We start from the raw sequence: 6000 nt of genomic DNA, 5'->3' as shown, positions 1-6000 counted from the left end.
AAAGGTGTCCCTGCCCATGTCAGGGGGGTTGAAACTAGATGATCTTTACGATCTCTTCTGTGGGAGACAGAGGAGTAGAAACTCCTGCAATTAAAGGAGGCTTTGATTTACAACCCTAGAAGAGACTAAGTCTGGCTTAATTGACAAAGATTTGTGGACTTTAAGCAAAAGGATTACAAACTTGTGTTCCTATCATTATAAGTAAAATTGTACACTGGGTGTTTTGGTGAAGGGTTTTAAAATATAATAGTGTGATTTTATATAGTTTAAGTTAAGAATGTAGATGGTATAAGAGAGACAACTGTGTGTACGTGACATGAGAAGTTATTGGTCAAAACATAAGCTGCATTGCAGTGAGAAGTGCCACAGGTGATAGGTCATTAATCTAAAACAAAGTGTCATTTTAAGTATCTATTGGATTAGAAAGTTATAAATTACGATGTAACCCTAAATCTCGTGACTAGTCGCCATTACTCGGAGGTGTTGTAAAATCTCACGCCTCGACTGATGTGTTTGTTATTTTAAACAATAAATTCGTGTAGTTGCATAGTCCCATCCCTTAAAGTTATTTTCCTCCGACACGCGAAAGCGGGAGAAACGGACACTCTTCCACATCAAGCCATTCTACGATTTTATGACTCCTGACCGTGTTGAGTTAAATAGAGTTACTGTAGATTCCACTCTAGAACCTCTGACCATAGTAGATGCTGCACCAAACTCTTCTTATTTTGATTTCTGTTGTCTCCAATTGAAATGCTAACTGTATGATTGATAGCAGCATGCCATTTGTTACAGGTACCTTTTCAGTCTAGGGTCATCTCTCCACTATGTCAGTGAACACAAGCTGCGTAGCCTTGATGTTGCAAGTCATCATGTTATACTCATCAGGAAACTTGAATTTATAATGCTCCAGGGCAAATAAAAATCAGATACATACCACCCCTTCTTCCCAGGGAAACAACCCCCAGTACAAACCCCCCTAAACTGCACCTGTGCTATGAAGAATAAAGCCCAAGGTCAAAGAGATTTTACAGTGCCTTTGATTCTGCAGAATGTGTTGACTGCTGCTAATCAATGTTTGGGAAAATAGCACCTGTTCTATTAGCCAACAAGAGACAAGTTTTTATGTCCTTAGAAATAAAGCAAGCATGTAGCCTTATGTCCAGAACAAAATAAAATTTCAAACAAATGGGGACATTTACAAAATACCCACTAATAATAATGAGGGTAAGTATTCTAACAGAATTCTGTCCTTGGCTCATAATGGAGAAGAAACAGCAATATAAATGGAGGTATTAGAGAGAAAAAGATATCAAAAGAGTTGTTTGAGAAAAATGAAAGAAACACGTTTAGTCAAGAGATATTGGAGCAAGTAGGAAAGCCCTGGAAAGCTAGAGGTAAATAAAATAAGGAAGAAACTGATTGGAAGCTTCACCTTCATGACCAGAAAACTTTCTTACCTTTGGTTAGTCAGCCTGATTCCAACATGTGGATGCCTGAGCTTAAATTGCTCTGTAGTAATTGTTTTTAAAGATTTATGTTAGCAACCCTATAACCTGAGAAAACTTTGTCCTTAGTCCACTACAGACATCCTCAGCCAGCCTGTCCACAGACTCCTTGTATTTACAGCTGTGTGTACACAAGAAGAGAACAGCATAGGCCTAGCTTACAGATAAAGCTTTAGGTGCAGCCCACCTCAGAAATTATCCATACTCTGAACACAGAAGGATTTTAACCTCATAAGGATACAGAGAAAAGCAGTTGCAATTGCAACTCCCACTCTTTTTTATTTATGCAAACTGCACTGTCTTTCAAAGTCATGCAATTTCCCAAAGGAACTTCATATGTCTCACCACTTCAAGGCATAGGAGATTAAATGATTTTCGGCTCAAATGAGGCTGAAAGATAAGCACTGTGAATCTGTTGTGGAAGGAAAATATCAGTTGCCACCAGAAAACTCAACTTTGACCTTGTTACCTTATGATTTTCTGATCATCCTTTTCAGACATGAGCTGTAGGATATTTTATTGGTCTCTTCCAAGCTGGTGCTCAACTCTGCATTATCAGATGAATTGCTGTAGCTCCATCTCATTAGGGACACCATCAGCACTTGTAGCTGTGTTAGTAGTCAATTAATTGAACCCTTTGCAGAGTCTTCTGTTGTTGCTTCAGTCTGATGTGGAACAAGATGTGTGTTTCTGCTCCAACAAGATTGGTCTGGCAGAATGGGAACCTTGTTAAGATTCAGAATTTGCAGTTTTTATTAGTGAAAATGAAAGACAAAGATTGCAGTTTTGACATCCAAATTTGGACTATGCTAATTCGGCTCTTTCCTGATGTCATTGACTTATTTTAAAGGTCCATTTTCAAGATAAGCTATTAAAATTAGAGAGATCATAAATTCTGAATGAGATTCCCTTTTATTGATTCACTTTAGAACTATGTGCCAGATTTTTAATGTGGATATGTGCCAGCCAGTGCAAATGTAGTAATATTAGTGAGTCAAAAGGGCCATTGACTAGTAATTTTTTCTTTATATGCTGTAACCCTGCGAAATGCAGCTTAGGAAGTTACTTTCAGTTATATGGGCAAGTTAGTGTATTGATTTTCTTCTGGAAACAAAACTTGCTTCTGATTGTAATGTTACTTCTATGTCAGACAGACTTAGATTTAACACATTTGACATTCAGGTTTAATGAAGTCTCATTTGTCCAGTTTACTACATGTTATCATATCAGCCAATTAAGTCCTTTGTTTCTAGTTTGGCCCTAGCCTCTCAGGGGAAATTTCTAAGAAGATTGTGGGTTGATGTGGGTAATCCAAAATGTTATTGTTTTCCATATCTATGTATGCCCAAAATTGTTACTGTCTCTTAGGACCCTGTAGCTGGAAAACAGAACTGGGATCTCAGGGCAGGTGAAGGGTTACTGCAGTCCCTTTAAAAGATGGAAGCACCAGAACTGAACTTTTCCTGGTGGTCTTCACTCAAGGGAGAGACTCCACTTCAGGTTTTTTTTCCTTTTTTGTTCCTCCCTTGTTTTTGGACTGCTTTGGGGTGAAATCCACAGTGCCTGCCTTCAGGGGCTGCCACGTCAGGAAGGATTGAGTGACCCTGCTCCAGTCCGAGTCACACCATTCCACAAACAAGTCCTGGCCAAAGCGCGAAAAGCACTGAGTCTGCGAGCTCCAACCAACTGCTTCCATTGTCTTCTGCTGCAAGTTCTAGCCCCTTGATCTGGACAATACCAGTCAGAGCTCCAGCTGCCAGAGATAAGCACAGTGGGGAAGAAAGCAGATGCCGTCTTTCCCTTGGTCTTTTGAGCCACACCGTAGAGCACCATCTTGTGTAGGAAAGGATTATCCCACCATTTTGGGTTTCTTTATTCCTGTGAGGTTTGTGCAATTAGCAATTTTGTATCTAGTAATTGTTTACTGCTATGTTTGCCTGTTGCTCTTTCACTTGTCAGCAAACTTATTTTTTCACTTATGTCTACTCATATTTGTTCCTTATTGATAGAAAGGGATTCGTTAATACCATAGGGGCAGGCAACCCATTCCGGGGTCTCTATCTTTTAAATTGTCTCAAACCAAGACATTGGTGCAAAATGTCATCTTGGGAAGGGGCAGAGGTCTCCTTGTCTTCAGCAAGACAGCACAACATTCCAGTTGTTGTACTCTGAGCAGACAAACCTTCAAAGCACCACCAAAAGTAAACAGGTATAAGCAGAGGAAAGAAGAATTCATTCTTCAATTCACTGACTGATGTGCGTAGTAGGGGGAATGAAAGGAACATGAAAGAAAAGACAAGTTTGGGGATTGCTAAACAATGCTGATCTTAAAAAGCATCATAAATCGAGGAGAAAAGAAGTTTTAGAGAGGAGTACATGTGGATCTCTTTGTTGTCTTTGCCAGCAGACAAATATGTGAAAACTGGCAGTCTTTTATATTCTGATAAATTAATAAAAAACAATCCAACCAATATGTCAGCTCTTAATAATATGATACATCTAATTATAGATAAAATAATAGCATAATGAGATCTGTGCCAAAGGAAAAAAACCTGCTGTTTTAAAGAGAGGCTTCTTTGTTGTCTGAAGTTTTTTATGTGAGATTAATAGGCGCGGACACATCTCTCTGATGATTTTCATGTAATGTATGCACATTCAGAAAATGAAGCAAAATCATCTCTTTATTGCTGGTAATAAATGTTAGTGAGTGCATTTTAAGAATTGTCATTATATCAAACAAGTGTCCAAAGATGAATGAACTCTATTTTTTCCTTCCTTTCACTGAATAGCTCATAGTACATTTATGAAAGCAGCCAGTAAAAGTGGCATAAATCATGTTGCACATTATTCTACTTGTCTCTGACCCATCCCAGCATAGATCTATACCCCTTTCTCTGTATTGCCCTACCTATAAACAAAGATTTTAGATCACTGCTTCTGGTAAAGGTATGGGTGCCTATGAATTAATAGAAACAGGAAGCATTTTTGGAAACCGGGAAAGTGACATTGAACTAGATATGCAAGCTGAGATAATGGGCTGAGTGGCTTTTGTGGCATTCTGAAAATGCACACTTTTTATATTGAAGGAGTGCAGAGGAAAATCAGGCAGTGGCCCACCACTACATGTGAAATCACAGATTAATTTTAAAAATCATTTCCCTATATCCAAAACTTAAATTGAAGTTAATTACTTCCATGGTATAAATTAAATAAAGGTTTTCCCTGTGTAAGGTGACTTAGAGGAGAGGATTTTAAGATATCTTTTATTCACAGGTTTTCCAGCACTTAACAGGTGCTATTGGGAAAGCCATTGCTCTTTTCAGGGTTTTAGTTTATCCATATTAGGAGAAGATTTGTTTACCTTTCAGAACGCTGGATTCTTAAAAGCATGATTGATATTTTTCAGTTTGTTCTTGTCTTCTTAAGCTGAGTTGCTAAGGAATAAAGTGCAAAATCATTGCAATTATAAGAATATATCATAAGAAATTCTTCAATCAGAAGCATAGAGAGCAAAGTAATGGTATTGAGAGTGTTTTAACAAAACTGACACACTGGTTTTAGTTCCCTGTAGTTCGGTTTCTTCAGTATCTGAAAAAGACCATAGTCTCTAAGTCTTTCCTCATTCACATATCAATTGACCATAGTGAGACCAGACTTGAGTGGATGATTTAGTTCAGTGTGTTTATGGCAAACCTCACTCTTATTTAGTAATTCTAGCTTATGATTTTCATTAACTTTACCATCAGTACTTGGCTCCAAACAGCATAGACATGGAAAAAAGGAAGGCAGGTTATTTGAAATCCCTTTTTCTTCCTTTTTTTTTTCTTTTTTTTTTTTTTTTAATCAATTGTTTAACAGAATATTTCTTTAGACTGTTACTAGCTGTGGCAAACTGATAAGGGGCAACTTAAGGAGGAAATAGTGTTGGAACATTTAGACAGTATTATTTAAAGTACATTGAAGTATGTATGACCTAAGTTTACTTTAACCACTTGCTCACATCTCTGTATTCTGGCTTTTCATTATATGTGACAAGATTTATAGACCCTGTCTGCTGCGATTAGGCTGTGGTGAATTGTTTTACCAGCTATAACACAAACAGCATATTGATGATTTTTATCCTCGGGTTTTTTTCCTTTATAGTCTGTTATTTTGTAGTTCAAAATCCTACAAAGAAAAGTAAAATTGCTATCACTAGAGCCTCGCTCGGCAACCACCACCTCAAATCCAGGGAAAACTCAATGCACTTCATTGTGATTTATATCTGCTAATTTCCATCTATTATACTTCTTCCTTAAAAGGAATGCCTTTCTGAAACACAGGTGCCTCAGATAATATAAAGTAATTTTTTGCTTTACTAGTTGGGAGACTCGTATTCCTTTATCACCGGTTTAGCTTGTTTTCTTCATTTAGCACATATGGCCAAACATTTTTGTTATTCATGAGACGCTTCCTGGTTGTTTTCTGTGTTTGCTACCTTTGCAGTTCCAGT

Source organism: Aphelocoma coerulescens, chromosome 2 (genome assembly GCF_041296385.1).
Source record: "Aphelocoma coerulescens isolate FSJ_1873_10779 chromosome 2, UR_Acoe_1.0, whole genome shotgun sequence".
Lineage (NCBI taxonomy): Eukaryota > Metazoa > Chordata > Aves > Passeriformes > Corvidae > Aphelocoma > Aphelocoma coerulescens.
This window is presented reverse-complemented; position numbering follows the sequence as displayed.